This window comes from Protopterus annectens, chromosome 7.part0, assembly GCF_019279795.1.
Source record: "Protopterus annectens isolate FY-2018-M chromosome 7.part0, PAN1.0, whole genome shotgun sequence".
In the NCBI taxonomy this organism is placed as follows: Eukaryota; Metazoa; Chordata; order Ceratodontiformes; family Protopteridae; genus Protopterus; species Protopterus annectens.
The window spans coordinates 1,668,993,438-1,669,021,089 of record NC_056739.1 but is presented as its reverse complement, the minus strand read 5'-3'; positions in this window follow the sequence as shown (position 1 = coordinate 1,669,021,089).

Sequence of the window (27,652 nt, the reverse complement as noted above, 5' to 3'; positions counted from 1 at the left end):
CATTTGATGTGTATTCATGACGCATCCCAGCATACAATACTTGTAGTGGCCCACAGCAAGTGCCATGGCAAAACAATATTGCATTGCAGAAGTACATGTAAAGCAATATAGTCACCCTGTGCATCAGACACATTATTACATTTCCCTGCAGTGATGTCACAGATGGCACAGACATGGCACAGGTATCATCACATGCACAGGGTGTGGTGTGGGGGTGCCCGAGGCCTAGGCTGTGCCAAACTGGTGACAGGATGTCTGTGAGTCAGGAAAGACTGCGGATTAAATGGGCCATAGAGAGGTGCCGTTTGTGTCTGTTGGTGCCCTACATGTAACAGTAGTTTTTGAGAGTGTGTGTGCACACAGTCAGGCCCAGTGCTAGCCCTGCACTTGTGTATGTTGGACAGCTGCAGGCTGTACATGGAAGAGTGGACAGCTCACTGTCTCCAGCCAGGAACATGTGAACTGGGTCTGCCAGGAGTGGCACTGGCACCACCATGCCTAAGGTCAGATGCAGTGCCAGTACCTGACTGTGACTGCAGCATGCTAGGGCTGTGTCCCACATGGCATCCCCCAGGTCCATGCGCCCATGGCCTTCCATGTCATGGTGTGGACAGCACACTTCCCTCTGTAGTGCTGTAGGTACTGCCGGTGTGGTAACAAGACTGTGCATGGCCAAGTGGACTCCCAGCAGATGGTGTTGCTGACCTTCATTCACATGTCCAACGCCCAACTCCAACCAGATGTTCCAGCACAGACATTCTGCGGTCAAAGACAAACACTGTCTCAGCCCCCCATTTATCCACAACAACAGGGAACTGATTCAGGGTGTCCCCAATGCGGTGCAGGCAGTCACGGATGTCAGACTGCAGTGCATCCATAACCCCAAGCATCCATCTGGTGTTGCATTCAGAACGTGCCTGTGCCTCCATGATGGACCAAAACATGCAGCAAGTGACTCATGATGGATGGACAGTAGTTCTCCTATGAGCACCCCTGTCAATCTACCTGTGTGGGTCCTCACCAGCTCTCTGACTATGGCCAGTGTCTACACTCACTGTTGCCATAGTTGTCCTGTTTAATGTTGCCACCTTCTGACTGTCCAATATCTGTGGCCTCTGGGGACTGGGTATGTGTAAGCATACTAACTGTGCGCAGTGACAATGGGGGCAGAAGAGGGATGTCAACCTCTGGGACAGATTCAGCTACTGACAAATCTGCCTGTGCCTCCCTAAGGCCACCATCACCAGCAGCATCTGATGAGAGATTGACATCAGGTTGTGAGGGGACACACTCCAACCCATCCCAGTCACCTGTGAGAAGCAAAACAACAGCAGTACATTACTACCTTCACTATTGTGTATTATAATCCACACAGGCTCATACAGATGTGGATCCACATCTGCATTACAAGTCCCACATCATCACATCTCTGCTCCCATGCAAAACATACAAAGTCACAACAACATACACTGGCAAGTCAAGGCCTTTATAACATGCACATCAGCCACATCCAGTGAACATTGCCAGTACAATATGCATGTAAGGTATGCAATATGACAGTGTATGTGATAGAACTAAACATAACATGTTGCATACCTATATTGAGAATGATATGTCACTAGTAGTATCACTGCCTCAGGTATGTACCATGAGTTTGAGCCTTTGCACCCCCCATTAAATATGGCTATGTCCTGAGTTCTTGCTGTAGGAGGTTGACAGGTATGTTAGGCATAGCTCTCAACCAAATAGGGACAAATCTCAATAGACATAGCCAGTGTACATCAGGGACATTCAGGGTCTGTTTTACAATGTTAGAGATAATTATGTGAGACATGGACAGAAAAAGGGGAGGTGAGTTACAGTAAATTGTTTGATGTTACAGGGGTGGACACCCTCCTTTATTGTCACTATGTACTATGTGTAATCCACTAGCTTTCCTACAACAGCCAACCATTGTAGGTCGGATGGACAGGGACATAGCTGAGATGTGATTGACATCAGGGACAGTTGAGAGGCATGCCTGTAGGTGTAGGACCGCAGAGTATCAATGACATGTCATCACCATTGATCTAAGAGAGGCTTACTACTCTAATCCCTATTCCCCATACCGCCATCCTCCCAACTACATTCTATTATATGTAGAAATCTATGATATACCTGGTGGAGCGCAGTACTCCTTTGTTGAACTTTGCTTCAAGTAATCTTTTGATAATACAGTCTCTGCATGTATTAAGTCTCATACAGACTTGCCCCCCATAACAAGCTGCTTGCCTTTGTAATGTAGTGCTCATTACCAGGCATGTGCCCCTGCAGCACTCTGTGGCTCAGAATTGCTAATTGCAGCTAAAAAAAACTGTACTGCAGTATCCTTAGTCAATGACATGATACCAAAGTGCAATATATAAGGCCTTCATGTAGGCCTTGGCCCCTACCATCCACTGTAGAGATTTATGACGTATGTTTACAGTTTTGCCTCACATGTGTGGTCAGTGTCCCATACCATTGTGGTTATCTGGCAGTGCACTGGCAATCATTGTGGCCTGAGGTCAGTAAGGGAAGACACACATATGTGTGTCACACTGCATACCCATCAGACTATGCATACTACTGCAATAGCTGTTATTCTATCAACATACTATCTTAGTAGGGGCAACCTGTTACACATGTCCCCATCTGTGGGCCTTTGCCTCCCCATTAAGAATGGCTGTGTCTGGATCCCTTGTTTTAGGGGGTTGGGAGGTATGGTAGGTTTGTAGCAGCTACCTTTACCTACAGCTGTATATGTTACAGGCTGCAGCTGCCACTGCAGCCTACAACACATGGGGGGAGTGTAAACACTTTGGTGGACAGCAAGCTGTATATGTAATTGTGTCAGCTGTGTCAGGCCTGTCATTTCAGCACAACCAGGGTAAGGGTATTCTATACAATGCAATTGGGGCGTGTGTTTAATATACATCTGTTATGCAACAGTGCAACTAACAGAGTAGTAGGTGACATATATGGATATGTGCATTGTGTCTCTGACTGCAGGCCTTTGTCTTACAAAACTGGGTAGCAGTTAATTAAGTATAAATAACCAGTGGGAAGTAAGATTGTATGACTCATTCCTTACTTGCTGTCTTCACAATGATGTAATCGAAGTGTGACACAACATTGTATTTGAACTCAGGACTGTGTGTCACAAAATGTACTACATACAAGGCCTTTAACAGATTGAGCTACTGAGACTCTGCAAAAGCATGTGTATTTGCAAGATATATGTGCACATATACAGGCTGTGAGAAACATCCCACAGCCATGATTATGTGTGTGACTTTATATGGTTGTACTTCTGCACCAGGGTCCCAGTTGTACATGTATTTTGCCATTGCTGCCTTAGCAGGTGTCTTACACAAGTTGCTGATAAAAGGGCACATATACCTCCTATCACAGGCCTCACTTATATCCATTAGTATGTCTTCATTATTATTTATTATTGCACCAGAGTCCAGGGTTTACTCCCACTTTTCACATTACTTTTTAATTTCAAATAAATGCATAATGTCACATTACTTTTTAATTTCAGTTACCTGCATAATGTCTGTAAGTAGCAAGCAGTATGTTTTACTGGAAACACCTGTTTTGTCTAGACTAGAGCCTGTGTAGTGTGATGGGTTGCTGCAGTGTGCTATTGTAGAGAGGGGACTGGGTTTGACACTTGGCAGAGGTGTTTATTTATACTTGTGAGTAACACTGTCATTGACACATATAAACATTAAAGCTCATTAAAGCTCATTTAAGCTGAGCTAAGTGAAGTGGTGCAGTGTGCTGCTCTTCACTAATCTGCACAAACCCACACTAAAAATATATAAAGAAAAGAGAAAGAGATTGATATGATTGTGGTGAAATGGTGGCAAGCAGGGAGAAAAACATAGTGAAAAGCAGGTAAGGATGTGCAAGAAGGGTGTAGGAAAGAACCATAGCTATCCATTTTTTGTACAGAAACAGCTGTGCATTTTGACAGATTTTGTAGATGATTTGTGGACTCTCAAACCCCAGAGAGAGGGGTGAGAACAACATAAATGTCTGGTCAAGCCAATTGGACCACATTAGTTGTGTCCAGTGGACACGTGTGCAAAATGGAGAGCTATGTATGGGGCAATATTTTTTTGTTGGACAGGTGCCCATTTTTTTTAAGGAGATAGTGGAATGCTGGGGAAGGGACATAGGTACATGTGTGGTGGCCAGTTGGATAGGAGAGGATGCAATAGCAGACAGACAAGACAGATAAGATGGCAGACAGGGGTGATTTGTGACACATGAAGGGAGTAAACACCATGGATGGGGAGGGTGTTGTGGAATTGGTGACATATGTGTCTACAGATGGCAGCAGCATGACTGACATCCCCACCCATGGGCAGTCCACACTACTACTTCACTGCCCCAAAGGTGATATCCCCACCCATGGGCAGTCCACACTACTACTTCACTGCCCCAAAGGTGGCTGTGCTGGAGGCTGGGCACCAAGGCCAGCCTGCCTAACCAGATTGGCCAATGTGCCCTTAATCTGGCATGAGTGACATTCATAGCTCTGATGAATGGTCCTGTGCACCATTGCCGGTAGTTGCTGTTGGGTGACTACTGCCCCTCTGCCAATACCCACAGGGAGAGGCCAGGCACTGCCCTCTGTGGCAGTTCCACCTGATGCTGCAGGTGGTGCAGGGGCAGCAGTGGGGACACCAACGGCCTGAGTCCCAGATTTGCTAGGACCCGGTGCCATGGCCAGTTGAGGTAGGGTAGGCAGAACATCAGGAACCAGCCTACACTGATGTGCTGGTGATGGAAATATAGGAATAAGTATAGGTTAGTTATGAACAAAACATATTGTTAGTAATAACAGCATCCTGGAACAGTGGAAATAACCCAAGTACATAACAATGCATATTATGTGAAACACAACAATAGATATCAAAACAGTCAGTATAATAACAGCATGCCAGTAATAGTTACAGCATAAGGCCAACAACATAGGAAATTCAACAAGATAAGTTAGTATGCAACCATTATAATACATAACAATAATAAACACATGCCCCAAAATATAGTTTAATGTAACAACATATGTTAATAGTAAACCATAGCCGATGAATAACAATAATAAATAAATGAAGATAAAGGATGGGGAGAGAGAGAAAACACTCCATTATACTATTATTGGCTATATACTTGACAACAGTACTACTATCTACTCTACAGGTCTGTCCTTTCTTTATGTGTACAAGTCTCCTATAGCTGCTACATACCCCTCAACCTATCAAGTGTGGGGCAATATGGACCAAACAATAACAACTGCAGGTATACAACTACACAGAACACTTGCACATCAGGTGGACCTATATAACTACTAAGATGTACTGTGGGCTGATGAAGTGATACTCTGCTATTTTGGTAATCATGTCGATGATAAACCTGTGACAGAGGGATTACACACTACTAATTACATTACGTGACAGTGTGCCACTTGAGAGACATGTATGTGTACAGTACAATAACTAAACAATTATCATGCCTTGCTTAACATGCTTGGGGATAGAACCCAAAACAGTGACTGCAGAGGACACCTGTATAGCATGTATGAATTGGCTGCAGCAACTTTTTTAAAGCATTCCAGGCATACAGCCATATCAAGAATACACGTTACTTATTTCACTTTATTTTATTATTATAATATTTATTTTCTTTATTTTATGCTGTATTTTCACAGTCTTGCTAATGATTCATACAGTCTCTGACATCTAAACACCTAATAATTTATTGATAATATGGACTACCTCACCCATTTACCTGTAGTTCCTATGGAAAGAGAGTGTGAGCATTATGTAGTGAAACCTAATACTGGATTTGACCCCTGGTCTATGTGTGCCGAAATGCACCTTATACAGAGCATTTAACAAGCGGAGGTACTGAGTTACTGCTGATTACTGATTAACTGTTATTTTCCTAGAGCTTACCTGGAAACACAATATGACCTGGCAGAATTACTACAGTTTTATACTAACCTGCAGTAAGAGTAGACCACACATGCATGAAGTACAAGCATGACAGAGATAGCAGGTAACTTATACATTACTATATAGACCGCAGGTGTGCACAATATATTGTTAGTGGGTTTAAATATCTGTTGAGTCAACAAACAATATCAGATCATGGAGTGGGCTACCTCACCCTTATACCTTGCTTACTTGCTGTTTGTGGATAACAGAGCATTATGTGAACAATATTGGCCTAGAATCAGCCTTGACTGGTACTATATGTGTTAAACAATACATTTGACATCCATTATATTTGCAGTCTACAACTATTACACTGCTATACTTAACTACAGCACCTTACCTCTCAGTCTGAATACATAAAGCTCAACTGCAGTGGTTAAAACAAGACATTCCTGATGTACACAATTTACCTTGGTGTTATTGACATTAGTTCAGGTGTTATTGCAGAACAGTTGCCATAATTCATTTCTTGAAAAACAGCTCTAAATCCACACTTATTGTACAACAGAGTTTATTGGTTCTAACTTCAGACAGGTTCTGGTATTATTTCATGTTTTTAATACGCAACAGTTGTCATAATTCCATTCTTGCAAAACAGTTCTAATTCCACACTTATTGCATAACAGACTTTATTGGAAATACCTTCATGCAATTCCTGGTATAGCTTCAAGTTTTTATTGCACAACAGTTGTGATTATGCAGGTGTTTCAATACAGCTCTAATTCCACAGTTATTGCACTACAAACTTTATTGTAAATACTTATTACAGTTAATGATTTACTGTTCCCTATTTATTGCACTACAGTTGGTAGTATTCACTTATTGCAATACAGCTCTAAGTCCACATTCATTGCAATACAATCTTTACTGTATACCTAACTGCAGTTAATGGGTTACTCCTTTTTACTTATTTGACTATAGTTAACATAATACATCTGTACCCACCACACTCACAGGGCAACCTAACCAAACGCCCAGCATGTGCCTTGATATTTCGAGCTCTCTCCTCTGCATATGTTGGGAGAGAAGCACACCATTATGCATACCAGTTTAGTAGACATTTGGTTTAGATATTGGTCAAACTGTGGTAAAATTACTTATAGACTTGTGGGACATTCCCGGCCTGAACTTCTCGGACCAAGGTGTCCAAGAGATCAACCTTTTGACACTTCATGCCTCTGCCTTGCACTCTACGCCCTGGAACCCTCTCTGCAGCAGCCAGTCATCATGTTTTTTTTTACCAGGAGTCCAACCATGACCCTGGATTCTTGAATGCCCCAACACTGCGCCTGGAAGCATGCACCCTCACCAATGCCTGCCATAAACACTACACAGTCAGAACTCCAACAGCATATGCTGTATTCCCACCTAGTGAGCTTAATATAGCCTGTTTTCCCACCCTTACATGCCATTGGGCAATATTTAAAAATTCAGCGCATTGCTTAGCAGCATTCAAACCAACGCAGCTCAGCTGAGCAGTACAAAAACACAAAGACCCATATGTTTAGCAGTGCTTAGCAGTGTGCAATCCAGCCAAGCAGAGCTGAGCACTGCATAAATATTTTCAGCCATTATTGTGTTGCTTAGATTACTTTAGATATATAGATGATTGGATTTTTATTTGTCAGAATGGTATGGAAAATATCCATGATTTTTTAAAAGATTTACATAATAATGTTTATAATTTATCATTTAATGAACTTCCGTTTGGTAAAGAAATCAGTTTTCTGGATGTATTTTTATCTGGTGCTAATAGTGGACAAATTTCTACATCTGTATATCGAAAATTTGCTGATGGAGGAGAATTTTTGTATGGCACTAGTTGTCATTCAGTACATTTAATTCAATCCGTACCCTATGGAGAATTTTTGCGTTTATTTAGGATATGTAATAATTATGATGATTTGGGAAAGGAAATTATGCGTACTGCTCATATGCTTTTATAGAGCGGTTATGATTTGAATATTATTTATGAAGCTCTGGAAAAAAGTTTTTGCTAATAAAAATGCCTCTGATCAGATTTGTATAGATAGATCTTGTAAGAAGAAGATAGATGTATCTGATAAAATATACACAGACACAGACAACCATCTCCTCCTACCACACAACACTACAACCTGTGAGAGATGCACTTTCATAGCCAAACTGGAAGCAAAGCTCTCTCCAGCCAAGATTGTGCTAGACAGTCAAGAGGAGAAGGTTAACACCTGCACTTCACTTCACTTCAAGCAACACATAGCCCTTCAAAACCCACACCATCAACACCCACACATAGCAACACTAAACCCACATATGTGGAGGCCCGTAACATTAACCTGCCCAAGCAACAAGGACCTCTGAAGCTGAAATACAAACATCAGTCACAAACAAAGTGACACATAGCTCACAACACCAGTGTGCCACTCAAAAACATCCCCTAAGCAAGACAACATACCCAACACTTTATTCATAGGTAACTCTATAGTCAGGCACACTGACGTCCCACTCACCAGGCTGATCAAGGAGAAAATTACAGTCAGCTGCCTGTCAGGTGCCAGGATACAACACATAACGCATACACTCAAGTCACTTCATAACAAGTACAAATATGACTCTGTCATTGTCCATGTTGGAGTGAATGACTTGAGATGTTCCTCCCTGGACTAAATGAAAAGAGACATGGAAGAGCTCTCGGATCATGTGGCCTAGGCAGGTATGCCCCTAGCCCTTAGTAGCATCCTTCCTTTGCCCAGAATTATACCACAGTATAAGGACAAAATGATTGACTTCAACAATTGGCTATGCTTCTGGTGTCATTCAAAGGGGATCCAGTATCTGTCTGCCTGAGATGACATGATCAACAAATCACGATGCTTTGCCAGAGATGGTCTGCACCTGTCACCCCTGGGATTCATGTTACTGGCTAAAGCTCTTGCCACCCCTATAGTGCATTTTTTAGGCAATGTTGCAAGGACAAAACCACCACTGTAACAGATACAAGCATGCAAAATCTGAAGGTAATGCTACTCAATGCTAGATGTCTAAACTTCAAAATGCACTATCTCGAGGAACTCCTAAAAATGGAAAACATTGATATCTGTGCAGTAACTGAGACCTGGTTCAAGACTCCAGAGAGCACCCCTGCAATACCAGGCTAAAACTCTTACCACACTTTTCGGCCATCAAACCAAGACCGAAACACTAAAGGTGGAGGAATGCCCATATTCACCAAGGATATTCACACCTCCAGGCTAGTTGACCAACACAATACATCTGAAATTCTCTAGGTGCAACAATCACCAGGTAAGACTGCAATCTAAATTGTAGCTTGCTACAGATCCCCCACCATGCCCCAATATTCTCATTACACCTTTCTAAACATACTGGAAAATATTAAGATACAAACAAACAACCTAATACTGGGTGATTTCAACTACCCTGCCATTAACTGGGAAAGCTACTCAGGTACCAACACCTTTTCCCAACTGTTTTTGGAATTCATAAATTCCAATGCCCTGGATCAACTAATCCATTGTCCCACCAGGGGCTCCAATATCCTAGACCTGGTTATTACCAACATGGGAGATAGATGCTCCACAACAGTGGTCAGCCCCTCATTGATCAGGTCTGACTATAACCAAATCACCCTTGACATCCACATCCCACCCCCACCCATCAGTAAGGAAACCTCCGTAAAAAAACTTCACCAAAGCCAACTTCATGCTACTTAAGCCAGACATGACAAACTTCATGGCACCCATGCAGATGAGAGCTGAAGGTTTGACTGCTGAATCCTACACTAAGGCACTGTACAAGCACATCCACTTGTGCATGAATCGTGCCATCCCAAATAGAACCAAGACACTCTCCTCCAAAAAAAAGAAGCCAATCTGGTGGTCCACTGCCATAAACATACTATACAAAAAAGGAAGAAACTGTTGCAGAAAAGAGGAAAATCACAGGATGCAAAAAACTCCCTTACCAGCCTCAGTAAGAAGCTGAGATCCCTCATAAAATCCTCCAAAGCTAGTTACGAAAATAAAATTGCCAAAGATTTCAAAGACAACCACAAGGCATTCTATAATTATGTCAAGAATCTAAATGGCAATGCTCAGATCTGCTCTGAGCTACAACAGAATGGCATTAAATATACTGTTCCCAAGGATATTGCCAATATCCTGGCAGATCAATTTAGTGCCAACTTCACCCCCCTCTCACCCCCTAAAGGGCCCATCTCAATACCAAAAGATTGTCAAATTCCGGTAATCATGGCCACACAAGTAGAAACCGCACTCTCCAAAGCTAAGAGTACAGCATCCAGGGAACCAGATGACATCCCGGGCTGTGTACTATATGAATTCCAAAATGAACTGGCACCTCACTTAAGTGTCATGTTTAATCATAGCCTCATCTCAGGCTTCGTGCCCACTGAGTGGTGCACATCTACAATTATCCCACTCCACAAGGGTGGATCCAACTTGGATCGCGAGAACTACTGCCCCATCAGTCTGCCGAGCCTGATCTGCAAGGGCATGGAACGCATTATCATGGAACTTATAAACAAACACATTAGCAACCTTCAAACACTGGACTCCACCCAGTTTGGGATCATGAAGGGACAGTCTTGTCTCCTGAACCTGATAGACTTCTTCGAATCAGTCTCCAGAGCTGTGGAAGAGGGTAAGGTGGTCCACACAGCCTGTCTGAACCTCGCCAAGGCCTCTGTCACCATCCCCCACTCTGGAATCATAGATAAACTTACTAAGCTAGGCATAAATCCCTACATCACTCGATGGGTTGCCAACTGGCTTACTGACAGAACCCAGACTGTAAAAGTAGCCGACTCTAAATTTGGCTCCAGACAAGTGGCAAGTGGTGTACCTCAGGGTTCAGTCCTGGGACCGCTCTTGTTTGGCATCTACTTCTGTGAAGTACAGGCCAACACTAAGGGACTCTAGCTAACAAATTTCACAGATGACTGAAAACTGGGAGCCATTATTGAATCCCCAAATGATGTGGATATTGTACAAAAAGGCCTTACAGAAACAGATGCTTGGTGCCAGAGCCATGGGCTCAAGCTTAATGCCAAGAAATGTATAGTTATCCCCTTTGGGGAAAAAAACGTACCCATGAATTATCACATAGGCGGCAGTACACTAAACACTGAAAGTGTGATGAGAGACTTAGGGACACAGGTGGACAGTGGTCTCACCTTCGATAACCACATCGCCACAACAGTCAGGAAATCTTGCTATGTGGCACACCTCATCACTAAGGGCTTTTCATCCAGAAAAAAGGAGGTCATTGTCCCACTGTACTCATCCCTCATTTGACCCATTAAAGAGTACAACGCCCCATTTGGTATGTACCTCAAAAGACATCTGCAACAGCTAGAAAGGCCACAGAAATACCTCACTAAAAGAATCACAGGCCTAAAGCAGATGCCCTATGCTGACCATCGAAAAAAACTCCAGCTATACTCTGTCGCATATCATTTACTCTGAGGTGATCTCTGCTTAACATACAAGGGCATGTCAAGCCCTGAGCTGTTGGACTTGCTCCACTTAAAGAAATCCCTCAGAGCCACACTCTCCAGGGATCAAAACCTTATCATCACAATGAACAAAAAATGCTGGAGGGATAGGCTCCTGACCCAGAGACTCCCCATACTCTGGAATAAACTTTCCATACATGTCAAGCAGCGCACCTCCTTGGCCCTCTTAAAAAGGAACCTTGATGATTGGATGGGAGATAGGAAATTCACCCCAGGGATCACATCAGTCACCCTGCTAGACAGGGGTCCAGGGAAGTAAATATTGTGGGAAGAAATATTCGGGGAATTGTTTGGCTAGGCTTGTATAGGCCCTAGGGCCGATAGCCTAGTACCAACCTATGAACCTCTGTCATGACTTATAATGTTCTGAGTGATAAAATATTTGAACAGATTAAATATTTTTGGAAATTTCTGATTAAGGAACCTAATTTGGGTAAAATGTTATGTAAAAACCCTGTTGTTTCATATAAAAAGGGATTTAGTATTGCTGATAGGTTATTGAATTCATATTTGTTTGCACCTGTAGTGAAGTTAAGCAGTACTGTAAAAAGTTTTGGAACTGTATCTTGTGGCAAGTGCAATATTTGTGAATATGTAGTTTGTGATTTTAATAATATAAATAATATTAGATCTCATCCGGGGGGGGGGTTATTCATGTATAACTGAAGGTATTATTTATGCTCTTCATTGTCTTTGTAACTTAGTTTATATTGGTGAAAGTAGGAGAATGTTTTGAACACAACTACAAGAACATGTACGTGAGCTAAAGAAACAGAAAATGTAAAGTTTTGTACCTAGTCATTTTAAAGAATGTCATGATAGTGATCCTAAATTTTTACAAGCAACTATTTTAGAAAAAAAAAAATTATTAAATTAGGTGATGACACTTTAAAAAAAACAAAAATTGCTGTTTAAGGAATCAGTTTATATTTTAAAATATAATACTCTTGCTCCTTATGGACTGAATTTAGAAGTTAATTGGAAATAATTTAATTACCAACTTGTTTGATTGTTTTATTGCTATCTGTATTTAAGGGGAAGGTTTATTTGCATGTAATTTACTTCTTGAAGGCTATGATAGCTGAGGCACTAAGGACTGGTTAAGAAAGCTTGTGGAACTATTGACAGTAGTCCTTTCATTTTTTGGAATTATTTTGGACATGTGGCTATTGTTGCATTATTGTGTTTATGTGGTGTTTAGTAGGTCTTACCAGGTCTTAACAGAGCTTAGGAGAGTGCAACGGACCAGAATTTGAAAATAATTGCCATAATTTGTATTTCAAGAATAAATGCTTATTCTTTCTTCCATATAATGAAACCCTGCACCTACTGCTCATGAGGCCATAACTCTACCCATTTAGCTACATGGATATGTTAAATTCTGCTATACCTTTACATATACCTCTGAGCTATGTATAAGCACTGCTGAGCACTGTGCCACATCACGCAAACCCACTCAGCTATGTTTAAACCTGACATTTAAATAAATAATTAAATATGTCAGGTTTCTATTTTTAGATGTCTGGCAAGTGTCTCAGTGCTGCTTAGTACTGCTGAGCTCTGTGCCGAGCTGCATAAACATGCTTTTTAAATAAAAAAAATACATTGATATACTATGATTGGATAGCGCAGGGAGTGTCTGACCCATTTGTGGACACAGTTAACACTACACTCCCTACACTAATCCAATAACCGTGTTCCTTAGCTCTTCCTTAGCAATATGCCATGATTAATATGCATGACATATTGCTGAGGAAGGGCCATGTACAGAGACATGGTACTATTCTGTGTAGGCTTCACACTATGCCTCCATGGATTTTATTAAATCCTGGGCATTATGTTTACCATTCACTTGGTTTGAACTCTATTCAACATTACTGTAGATGTTCCTGCAACTTGGGAAGTCATTATAATTCCTTCTAAACCTAGTTGCATAACAGAATATATGAAGAATCTAGCAGGAGAGAGACTGGAAGCATCCTCTTTGCATTAGTAAGGGAAGAGGAAAAAAAGACTATATATTACAACTTACAAAAAAAAAAAACCTTGATAGCAATGTTCATGGTACCTTTAAGTCATACAGTAATGTTAACCATTGAATGCTAAAATACTCTTGATGCTGATAAAATTCTAAAGTGTAGTCTAATAAATCTATATCTATACAGTCATGTATTGAATGTACACAGACTAGAGCTTGACTCAGCTAGTTCCATCTGCCAAAAATCTATGATCAGCATTTTGCAAAGTATAATGCTCCCACTGAATCCATTTGTTAAGGTCTCGTGGGTCTATGTAAATCTGAACCTTGTTTTGCTTAACCTTAGTGACTGTACTATAAATCCAAATAGCATGCTTTGTTTGTTTACCACAATACATGCATTTAAGCTAAGTATCACCTTTACATGCATCCTTGTGATTGTTTCTGATGACACTTCATTATAGTCCTCAAATAAATCAGAATGGATCTTTAAGACATTAGTATTTGCTTTTGCAATATGCCTTTAATGTTTCTACCCTTACAATGAAGCAATGGCTGCAGATATTCTCTCAGCACTTTTTTTTCTTTTCATTAAGAATGTGTTTGCAGTATCTTGAATATTTTGCACTTTATTCAGCCCAGCTAGTTTACAACCAGAATTAGACAGTTTCCACTTTGGCTTTGCATTAGTACCACTCAAAGATTCACAGTGGCTGTCAAGTTGAATGTTCTGTTTGTATCTATGCCAGTGCAAACTGTGCTGTTTGTTGGAAGATGTTATCTGTGATGGGCACTGTCCCCTCACACATTCTCTCTGTAATGCTTGTTTAATTTAGTTTCCAACTGCACCATTTGAATTCTCTTCTGTATTTCAAAGTTAAATAAGCCTCTCTGCAAAGACATCAGGTCATTTTATATGTGATTGCATAGGTATGACTTGAAGTAATAGCTTTTGTGCTTTATTGTTGCACACACACAGCCTCATTTGGCACAAAAACTTTACTCTGTGCCCAGAATAAGAAAGCTACAGGCATGCAGATATACTTAGTGTACAGATTAGAGACAACATTCTGAATGCAAACTCAGACATTGCATTGTACACATTCTAGTGTCTAACTTGCACACCACGTCTTTGCCATTTATCCATAATTTTTCTTTCAGCTGCCCATAGTTGCCTGCTTGAGAATGTCCTTAGTAATGACTGAACACTTCATTTTTAAGCCACTTTGTCCTACAGTTTCCTACTTTGCCCTCTGATTCTATAGTTAGTTTTCAGAGAATTCAGAAACTGAACCTCAGTTATACTCATAAGCATTTCTGCTTTAACTTAATCATTTGATTCCACAACAGTAATATTTTACTGTTGTGAATTTCTATGCTTAAAACATCTTCTCACAAAATGATTACCTAATCTGCACATACTGAAATATTCATTTTTAGCTTTGGAATGCATTTTATCATGCATGTAGCCCAAATAATTACATTGGGTATGGCTCTTTATTGCTTGTCTGTTAGCAGGTGTCATCTTGGTTATCACACAGCTACCTGCATGCTTCCTTTTCTTTTACTATTTTTACTATTTCATGGCATGACTTGTACTGCATTTTTATTTTTAGTCTCAATTTTACAGGTTTCAAAGTCTCCAGTCATAGATTTTAATGGCACACTTAATATTTCTCTCTCATGACACACATTATGACTTTCTCTAGTTTTAAGTCAAATTCTCTAAATAGTCCCTCTAGTATTTTTGTGATCTGTTATACCACAGGCTATTCTATCTTTGATTAAGCAGTCACAAAATTCATTCATTTACTCTGGGCATCATTTCAGTAAAATGCACACAATACTTTATTCGATGTCTTAATTTCTAGTGGAAAACAAGTTTCTTATGTAGGGTGAAGTCGTCTTTGGTTTGCAATATGCCTGTAATTAACCTTTTCAGTACCGCTGGTTTGTTTCTGTCTGTTTCTTGTAAGGAAAATTCATTAAAACCCTTGATAGCCTTCATGCCTATGACATTAAGAACATGACACTGAAAGGTCTCTGGTTCCCCCTCAGGCCACTTGCAATGAGGTACAGATGAAAACCTAGGATATAGGACTTACTTTTCTCATAGAGGTTCTGATGAAAGTTCACAGTTGTTGGTAGAAAGGTTAAAAAGATGAGCAAAAAGAAAAAGAAGCCTCATATCAAAAATGAAATGATTATGGATATCAAACTCATTGAAATGAATTTGGGGGGGGGGGGGGCATCTGATCTCTCTGTGTGGTAAACAAAAGTACTGTGGTGAAGTTTTAATCAAAAATATTTAACCAGCCTAAACACGGTCTTGTAAGAGAAACCAATATACATGTTTTCACACACGAAAAGACAGCTAGTTCACCCAGGCTAGCACTGTGCTGAAAAGCAAATGAACTGTCTGTGCAATCCAATAATAAAAGTTCTGTTAAAATCCAGAAATTAATGAAAGGAATAAAATAAGAACAAAAATAATAAAAATTAAGTCCCTTGTCCAATGATAAACACTTTTGAATAGTTCTTCTTCAGATCATATAATCAAATGGGCCATTCATCTGTATATATAAGCCAGTCAGAATTATTCACCCAATGAGAATATCAACACCAAAGTTCCAGCCAGTCCATGTTTGGATTTCTCCATCTGATTTGCATAAACCGAGTTAACAGTTCTATTTTCTAAATGGATGCCTCACACAGCTTGCTAATGTTCAGTACTAATGAAATATGCAAAGTAGGTGATGTTAGTAACCAATAGCACTTCCAAAAGAAGTAACAGGTGAAGCAGCTAGCTTTCATTCATACTTAGAAGCATGCCTCATACCAGTGTATTGGAGTCAGAATATGCAAAATAGGTGAACTAAACAGCTAATAGTGGTTTCCAAGAAACAACAAAACACAGGTCTGCTAGCCTCCATGTATTCTTATTGAAAAACTTGTCAAATAATCCCAGAAGCAGTTTTTTACATATTTTTAATATTCAATAGAGTAAAAATGGCACGAACAATAAATGGATGATCTAAGTAGCCAATAGTGGCTTCCAAGGAGCGGCAGAAAATAAATAAATCTGCTGACTTTCATAAATTCCTATTATGAAACTTCTTTTCTTTTATCTAATTAACCCAAAAGAAGTTTTTCACATATCTCTGATGTTCAGTGATGAGGTTAACAAAAAATGTATATTAGTAAACATCGCTATCAATAAAAGATAGGCGATGTCATTACTAAAATGTAATTTCCCAAAACAGGGATATGGTAGGATAATTGCTGAATGACAATAAATGTCAAGGCTCCATGTCTTGCATGGCCACATTTGTATCTCAATAAATTCACATGGTGACTGCCTATAAATTTTTCCTGAGAAGAGTATAAGTATGTTATTTCACTCTAGCAACATATGCAAGTTTCAGACTTCGTTTCATCCACCCAAAGTCAGTGTATATAAGTTTCTGACTTCATCCCATCCATTCAAAATCTATGGGGAACTTTTACTAAGATTCCACTATCTCCTTTCAGATGTTAACCATGCTGTTCAGTTTTGTTTAGATGAAACCAGAGCAGGAAAGATATGGGCATATTGAACTATGAATAGCATATGTCAACAGCATCAAATCTTTTAATCTTGACATTAACATAATCAAACTTAATCAAACTTCCATTAAGATATAAATGCTCTTATAAGACAAAGTAATGAGTATGTTGTTTCACTATAGCAATATATGCAAGTTTCAGACTTCATTCCATCCATCTAGAATGTATACATTTCTGACTTCATCCCATCCATTAAAGATCAATAGGAGATTTTACTAAAATTGCACTATGTCTCTTCAGATATTTATCATTCACCACTTATGATCTCATTAGCTCATGGTCGATCTACGTCTCTTCAAGACAGGTTTTAACGGTATAACACTATTCAAGCCCGGATGTTGATCAGCTCTAAGGCTTACTATCCATTTGGTTTCCCTAAGTTCAGTTATGTTCTCAATATCCCCTTTTTTGGAGCCAATATGTATGGTCTCTATAGCTTTATATAAAAACAAGTGATCGTTGTGCTGACTGACATGATTAGCTAGGGCATTATGAACATCTTGGTTCACAATGTCCCTTTGATGCCTCTGTATACGTTTCTTAAACATTTGATTTGTTTTGCCTAGATAAAATGACTGGCATGATCTACATGTAGCCAGATAAACAACGTTGGTCATGGTACAAGTTGCTTTGACATCAAATATATAAAGGGCAGGATTCACGAAGGCTTGCATGGAGTCTAAGAGTAGTGTAAGACTCCATGCAGCCTTCGCAATCCAGGAACAGCCCAAAGTCCGTGTAAGAGACCAGCTAAAACATCTCTTACACGGAGTGGGCGTGGATAAGCTAATCACCTCACTTGCAGCCGAATAGCATGCAAATGAGGTTGATTAGCGATATAGGAAGCCCAAAACAGCCCGTGTAAGAGCCGTTTTAGCTGCAGAAATGTACTCAGTTGACAACTGAGTATGTTTCTGCAAAAACCACAATGGAGCCATGTCAGCTCCAAATAAAGGGTGCATATGTGTAAGGCAGCATGCCAATGGCCAAATATGTGGCCATTGGCAAGGTAACCTGATGCAAAAGTAATAAAAATATATATTAAACCCAGCGCAGCCCCGCGCAAATGGCCTGCACTGTATAAAACATAAAAATGAAGGTTAGAAACCCACAAATGTGGGTTTTATGCAATACATGGATTTACAATGCAGGGACCAGCAGACCAAAAACAACATGGCCACCGTTTAGTGGTTGTTAAGGGGGGAAGCTGAGTCTAAGACATGTAACTAAGCATTAGTAGGCAATCTGATGCAAATGAGTGTTAGGATACTGAATTCCACTGTCACATAGCAAATGAGCACATTCTGAGTAGTGTAAGAGTTACAGAAGGGGGAGGAACAGAGTAGGAGATAGGTGACATCACAGGGGGGAATGGCAGAAAGAAATGCAGTTCATTGGAGGTCAAAGTTACATGACAGATGTCAGACACATATCATGGAAAGAGGAGTGCCACAACATAAGCATGGGAAAGTCAAGAAATGGAAGGTGTACACTGTTGCCTACACCAAAGTTTCTTGCTGGCGCATGCGCAGTGCACGCCATGAAGCGCGAGTAAGACAGTGTGCGCATGTGTAAGGCAGACTGAGCATGTGGGAGCGTGTTGGTAGATGTTTAACCCTTTTTGCACAGGAGTGCACGCATGTAGGGCAGACTTAGCATGTAGAAGCCTGTTGGCAGACCTGTAACACTGTTTGAGCTGATGTGCATGCGTTTTAACCCGAATAAGCAGATTCTGAACTGTGTAAGCATGTGTGCGTGCGTGTAAGCCACTGTGAGCGTGTTTCTGCTGGTATACACGCTGCTCCCCCCTAAGGAAACAGAAAGGAAAAAAGGAAGCAACAGAATTAGTAGGAAGCTAGCAGGGAATACTGCTGGAGCTAGCAGGTGAAAACAATTAGAAGCAGGCAATTACACAGGCAGAATAGTAGCTCAGCCCAACACTTAAAAATCTGCAAACAGCAGTGCAAGATGTTTCTCTCAAGAGACACTGCAAGACAGGAGTAAGCTATTAGAAGTGAAAACTGAAAAAGCTGAACTCAGAGCAGAAATGTTAGGTGCTGCCATAGCTGTCATAATGAGACATAGGCGATTTGCTGAGGTTGGTGACAATGCAGATGGTGCCAGACAACCCACAGTGAGGAGACGGGTTACATGAACTGGAGATAGTAGAGTGCTATAGAGTGGACAGAGACCTCCTGCAGCAAATATTGGAGCTGTGCAGACCACGCCTCACACACAGAACCAACAGAGGGGAACCCATCCCAGTGGAAACCAAGGTATGTGTTGGCCTAAGAATACTAGCAAGAGGTACCTTCCAGAGACCAACTGGTGATATGATGGGGATATCACAGGCATCAGCCTCCAGGGTGCTGCACCAGTTCCTGGATGCCATGTCAGCACATGTCAGTGATTATGTATATTTCCCCAATGCCCGTGAGGTATTGACCAGCAATATGCGTCTCTTCCAGCAAATAGCGGAATACCCTGAGGTAGTGGGTGCAATAGACTGCACGCACATATGCATCAAAGCACCAGCTGGTGAGCAGGGTAGGGTCTACATTAACTGCAAGGGCTTCCCCTCCATCAACTGCCAGGTCATGTGTGATGCCCAGGGCATAATATTGAATGTGTGTGCTGGCTGCCCTGGGAGCTATCATGATTCCCACATCTGGCATTTGACGCAGCTGTACCAGACATTTGCCAATGGGGACATCCCACATGGACACCTAGTGGGGGATGCAGGTTATGCACTGGAGCCGTGGCTGATGACACCCATCAGAAACGCACTCACACCTGAACAGGAACGCCATAATGAGGCACACGCACAAACACGTAATGTAATAGAGCATGTGTTTGGGCTGCTCAAGTCACGGTTCCGGTGTCTGGACACATCTGGTGGAGCCTTGCAGTACACACCAACTACATGTACCTAAATTTTCATGGTATGTGCTATGCTACATAATATGATCTTGCGAAAACAGCTGCAGCAGGACCAGCATAGGGCTGGGCCAAACAGCCCCCCGCCATTGCCAAGGCCATCACAGGCAGAGCGTGACTCAGAGGAGGAACAACCTGAGCCTGCCCCAGTAGGCAGAAGGAGGCATGCCCAGTATGCCCTGGCCTTGGCAAAGAGGCAATGCATAGCACATACACTGGCTCAGTAGGAACCCTGGGAATGATACCCCCTCTGACTCACTCAAATAATAACAGGGATGCCTAAAATGACATGACCTGCTCACAAACATGTACAGGGAGTGTAATATGTGCATCCGACAGAGGCAGCCCTGCAGCACCACCTGAGGCATGAATGCCATGTGTTAAGTAATGTAACACCATGTACTATATGCACACCTGAGGACCCTGACTAACATCCTACCCTCACCAAGCATCATGCCACAATATGACAATGAGATGATCAAGTGCAATAATTGGCTGAAGTATCGCAGTTAGTCAAAGGGTTCCAATGTGTGCCAGCCTGGGATGACATGCTGAGCATGACATGATGCTCCACCTGCTAGGACTGGCATGCACCTATCAGTTCAGGCTGTATGGATACTGGCAAAGGCTGTTGTTACCCACAGCGTGCCCTGAATAGGTAAGGCTCAAAACACAAAACCTACCTCCATAGGTATCAGAAGGGATAAGAACCTAGATGTAATGCTACCCAATGCCAGAAGTCGAAACAGCAAGATGCATGCAGTCTAAACTCACCCAGTATGGAGAATGTTGATATCTGTGCTGTAACAGAAAACTGGGTCAAGGTTCACAACAGCACCCTAAGACTACCAGGTTACACCTCATACTGTGCTGTACAACCTCAAAACATGGAACAAGCTATAAAAGGAGGGTGACTAGCAATAATTGTCAAGGATAACCACACCCCCATGTTGGTACCAAAACAAGAAGCAGCATGGACTAGCCATGGTCAAGTAACAGTGGCTAAAACTGCCCCCCAGTTTATAGCCTGCTACAGACTACCGTCCCAACACCAGGAACTGCACCTGGCCTATGCTGGAATACATGAATATATCAAGTCCTCCAAACCACATTATATTGGGTGACTGAAAATACCCAGACATAGACTGGGAGCATTATACTAGCCCCAACACTGTAGGACAAAAGTTCATAGAATCCATAAACCAAAATGCCCAGGAACAACGTACCACTCCCACAAGAGGGGTAAGCATACGGGATGTGATAATCAGCAACATGGGTACTGGATGGAAAGATGAGAAGTGTATTGCTCACTGGTAAAACCAGACCATAGAGTAATCACACTGGATATACAAATCCTGACCACAGTCCCTGGCCAGAAAACCACAGTAAAAAACATGTGCAAAGCAATATTTGCACTCCTCCAAACTGATGTGGAATCCATTAAAGGTCCTGTGCAGGTGCAAAATATGGGCCACACCTCAGAACCTGTAATACAGCCATTCCATGAACACTGCCAGGAATGCTTGGATTATGCAATCCTAAATTAAAACAGGACACAATGCCATACACGCAGGCATCTGGCATGGTGGACACCAGCCATAACCAAACCATGCAAGAGAATGAGGAAGCTACTACATGATAGAGCAAACATAAAAAATGAAGTAATCACTGATCAGTAGTATGGCAATAAAATATGTCCAAACATACAATCCACTAATGCCAGCCACAACAAGTTGAATCTGTGAATCTTGAGGCAATGTTACACCTGCCCCAAGTACACAGACAACCCTCAACTCCCCCCAAGAAATACAAATATATGTGAGAGATGCAACCATCTATCCAAAGTGGAGGCTGAGCTCCCTCAATGCAGTACTCCCAAAACTAGTCAGGAGGAGAAGGTAACCACACACACCACAAACCCAGTCCCACATAGACCTATCACAACTGCAAACCAAAGACATAAACACAGAAAAACATTCCTGAAAGCCCGAATTACAAACACACCACACCAACAGAGGCCTCCAAAGCAGACACCCAATCAAACAACCTCCAAACATAGCACATGCAACACATAGTACACAAAGCTGGTGTGCCAAACAGTCACAGGCCAGAAGGAGAAACAACATGCCTGATACAGTTGTAATAGGTGACTCCATAGTGAGACACACTGCTGTCCCGCACACCAGACTGAACAAGGTAAAGGGTAGAGTAAGCTGCCTGTAGGCTGCCACAATATGCCACATAACACAAGTATGCAGGTCACCCCAAAGCAAGTAGAAATATGATGCAGTCATAGTCCATGCTGGTGTGAATGACCTGAGATGTACCTCCCCGGACTAGATGAAAAGAGACATAGATGAGCTCTCTGATTATGTAGTCCAGGCCTGTATGACACTGACCGTTTGCAGCATCCTACCCTCACCAAGAATGATGCCACAGTACAAACACGGAATGATCAGTTATAACAAGTGGCACAATTACTGGTGTCATTCCAAGGGGATCCAATGTCTGTCTGCTTGGGATGTCATGCTTGACAAGCCACGCAGCTGTTCCAGGGATGGCTTGCACCTGTTACCCCTGGGCGTCTGGATATTGGATAAGGCTTTGCCACCTCCATAGAGCCTTTTGTAGGCAAGGCTGAAAAGACTAACCCACCACCCTACAAAACATAAGTGGAAAGAAACATAAGGGTAATGCTGACCAATGCCAGATGTGTAAACCCCAATATGCATGCTCCCGAGGCCATCCCCAGTATGGAGAACATCGATGTCTGTGCAGTGACAGAAACCTGCTGCAAGCCTCCTGACAGCACACCAGCACTACCAGGTTATACCACATATCATGCGTCATGGCCCCAAAACCTTGAACAAAACATAAAAGGAGCGTGAGTATACATATTCAGCACAGACACCCATACGTCCAGGTAACTGACAATGCACAAGGCATTGGAGTCCACCCATGTGCAAATAATCATAGGCAAGACTGCTGTACAGACTGTAGCATGCTACAGACCACACTCTCACACACAGGAACCCCACCCAGCCGTCCCGAAGACACTGGACAGTATGAATGTCCCACCAAATACCAAACAAGGTACTCACAAATTACCACATAGGTGGTAAACCATTATGTATGGAAAGAGTAATCAGGGACCTAGGGACACAAGTGGACAGTAACCTGTTATGTGACACTCACATTGCCAATGTGGCTAGGAAGACTGTCTACATTGGACACCGTATCATGAAAGGATTCACATCTACGTCAACAGAGGTCATTGTGCCCCTATACTGTTCTCTTATCGCACCCATAATCTAGTACAATGCCTCATATGGGATGTACCTTACCTGACACCTGCAGCAGTTAGAAAGACCTCAAAGGTACCTCACCAAGAAGATAAAGGGTCTCAAATATATGTCATATGCTGCCTGGCTGTAGACACCCCAGCTGAATGCAGTCACATACTGCCTACACAGAGGCATTGCATGCCTGTTGTACAAGGCCATGTCCAACACAGGAGTAATGGACATGCTCCACCCCAGAAAACTCAAAGCCATCGGAGCTGTGAGAGTGAGAGATGTCAACCTCAACACATAATGAAATAGGATGTGCTGGAGGGACAGATACATAACCCAGAGGCTCCCCACACCCTTTAACAGAATCCCACTCCATGTTAGGCAGAGCCCCTCACTGACACTCTTCAACAGGAATCTTGCCAAGTGGATGGATGATCGTAGAGTTACACTGGGGGTCTTCACTGTGTCACATCCAGGCAGAGGCACAGCAAAGCAAATCATAAATGGCCATAATATTCACATAGCAAGGGGTGGTGAAAGCCACACACACTCTGGCTAGGCTAACAAATGCCCTAGGGTGGATAGCCTAGTATGAACCTATGAACCTATGAAGATACAAATTGTACAGGACACTAAGGATAATCCCAAGGCTTCCACAACTGATCGTAGGAACCATGTTGGGAATTCACAGATATGCTCTGAATCACACAAATATCACAAACAACATACCAAACACACACACATATTGCCAACATACATCCTGACAGGTGCAGTGCAAACCCCCAGAATGCAAAATATCTATCCCAGCAGACTGCTGGCCCCCTGACATTGCAGATGCTGAGGTAACAGCCAGCATCTACAAAGCAAAACACACAGCAGCAATGGTATGAGATGGTGTCCTGGGCTGAGTCTAACATGGACTCCAAGACGAATGGAATGCCAAATCACACTACTGCTCAATGTCAGCCTTACCACAGGATATGTACCCAAAGAGCAGTGTACAACAACAGTGGTCCTTCTCAACAAATGTATTGCCTGAATGGATACTGAAAACTATCACCCCAGAATCCTGAGAAGCTCGGTCTGCACAGCTATGGAAAGGATCAGCATGTACCGCAGACATAAAGATATTGGGGACCTACTGACACCAGACCCTACCCAGTGTGGCTTTCTTAAGTGCAGATCCTGCCCCTAAACATGTTTGACTCATTTGAAACAGTCATTAAGGTCATTGATGAGGGCAATGTGGTCCACACAGCGTAGCTGGACCTTGCAAAGGCTTCTATACAATACCCTATGTGTTCATTATAGATATGCTCACCAGCTTAAATATAAACCCCTATGTCAGTAGAGGGGTTGCAAACCAGACCAAGGACAGAACAGACATGGTCAGACATGCTGCAGCCATGTCAGACTACAAACCAGATATAACTGGCATCCCACAAGGCTTGGTCCTGGGATCTCCCTCGTGTGGTATATATGTCCCATAGGTACAGGCCAACATGGAAGGATTGTGTCTGAACATGTTTGCAGAGGACTACAAACTGCTCACCATATATGACCCTCCAGCTGACATAAGCATCCCAAAAAAGGGCCACAGAGAAACAGACAACTGGTGCCATAGCCATGTCAGCAAACTAATTGCAGAAAAGTGTATAGTCAACCCCCGTGGATATACAGTAAGTGCCCACCAATTACCACATAGGTGTTAACCCATTACGTACTTAACATGTAATGAGAGACCTGGGGACACAAGGTGATAGATATCCTGCATTGGACAAACATGTGGCTGTAGTGCTCACAGAAACATACCATATACCCACCTAATCATAAAGGTTGTCAGATCTAGATAAGAGGAGGTCATTGTGACTCTGCAGTCATCCTTCATCAGTGTTACAATTGATTACAATAGCCCTGTGGGATGTACCTCAGCAGACACCTCCATCAACTGTAAAGTCCCCAACAGTACCTCACCAGGAGTATCAAAAAGCTTGCACAGATGCCATGTGTTGCCTGATTAAACAAACTGCAGCTACTCACACTGCCATACTGCCCACCCAGAGGCAAGCTGCGCCTGATTTATAAAGCCATGTCCAAGCTGGTATCAATAAACATGCTGCACCTTGTACAATCTGAATGGCAGTGAGCTATGCACATGAGAGACCTGAACCCCAGCACTGACTTACATAGGACAAGCTGTACTGCATGATCCATAACACAGAAGCCACCCCCACCCATGAGTAAACTCCCAGTACAGGCTATCCATAGAGTCACTCATTGATTCTCCTCAAGAGGAATCTTGATGAGTGGTTGGGAGATGGTAGCTTTACCCTGGGTATCACTGTTATGTCACAGGTAGACAGAGGCACAGTATACTAACCATGACATATGTCATGGCAAACTCCACTTACAATGTGTGTCGAAGGACAAACACACTCTCCGACTAGCATTAGAAATGGCCTAGGGCACATCGCTAGTGTTTGCAAATGTACACCTATGTTGTGGAATACACTACCAATGTTGGACAAGCCTGGTTTAAGTAGTTCATATCTGAACATAATGCAACATGGTCAGATGTGCACAACTGGCCCCTAACCAGGCTGTTGTGCTCACTATGGAAATGTAAAGCAGTGATAGGACTAAAGCCCAGGATACATTCCACCACAGTGAAAGTACTGAACCAGTACACTATACAGTACTACAGTGTTAGGTCAGTGTGAAAGGATGTTGACAACTGTATGCAAAGTATCCCATGCAAACCCTGCAGGCACAGTATAATCCCTGTTGTGTTCACACACAAAGCAGTTGGACAGTAACTACACAACATGACACACAACACACAACCATAAACGGGAGATATTTGTTGAAGTTCACACTCATCCACAAATGTGGTGGGCTGCAGAGTTCAAGATATGGAAAGCTCACACTGGGCATGCTCACACACTTTGATAAATGAGACATATGTCAGACAACATGCCATGGGAAGGCTAAACTGGGCATGCTCACACACTTAGGCCAAATCTCAGTTTAGCAGTTGGCCACACATATCTGGTATTTGTACGTGTTATTCCAGGAACCAACCACATTACAGCAATCTGCCCAGTGCACACAGTTAAATGAATACAGAGACATACGTGATATAGTGGATCCCTCCCATATGCAAACATCTTCCACAGATACACAAGTTGTTCATACAAACAGGGAATGCTATGGAAATAAAGACCTACAAACAGTCTATCAGCAACAAATAATGTGCATTTGACAATTAAACATATGGGTGTAGATGTCAACACTAGGCTGTTTGCCCTAGGGAATGACAGCTTAGCCAGAGTGTGCTTGGCGTCTGCCTCCCCACAGGATGCACATTCCCCTTTCTAAACACTGATGATGTCAGCACCCTATAAGTACAGCAGGAGAAGGGCAAACCTCCCAGTAATGCGAATAGCGTGCTCCGCTAATGTGTCTGTCTCATGTGTCATAACATAGTCAGGTAGGGGTTTGAAACCTGCAAGTGTGAGTGGGGTTGGTGTGTGTGCAAGTCTGTGTGAAGGAAATGTCCCTTTTGGCAACTGGGAAAACACACTACAGGATGCACATTCCCCTTTCTAAACACTGATGATGTCAGCACCCTATAAGTAAAGCAGGAAAAGAGAAACCTTCCAGCAATTCGAATAGCACACTCCGCTAATGCATCCATCTCAAGTATCGTAACATAGTTTGGTAGGGGTTTGAATCCTGCAAATGCTCAGTATGTGTGTGAGTGGGGTTGGTGTGTGTGTAAGTCTGTGTGAGGGAAATATCCATTTTGGCAACTGGGAAAACACAATACAGGATGCACATTCCCCTTTCTAAACACTGATGATGTCAGCACCCTACAAGTACAGCAGGAGAAGGTATGTGGCATGGACAATGACTGAGTCATATGTGTCCATGCCTCTGACTGACCTGTATGCTTGTGTTATGTGGTGGACCATAGTGTCCCACGGGCATATCACTGTGACCTTCACCTTGTCCAGCCTGGTGAGCATGACCACACTGTACCAGACAATAAAGGTAGCTAACACAACTGTGGCAGGTGTGTTGTCTAGCTGTACAGGCTGTGACTGCTTGGCACACAGGATCTGTGTGCTATGTGTTATGTGTGATGTGTTCAGGCATAACGTATGCCTGTGTGCCAGCTGCAGAGGTGTGTGCCGCTCAGGCAGGATGCTATTCTAAGGCTTTATGAATGGCCCAATGTGTACATGTGCTTGTATTGCTGTCAGTGTAGGTC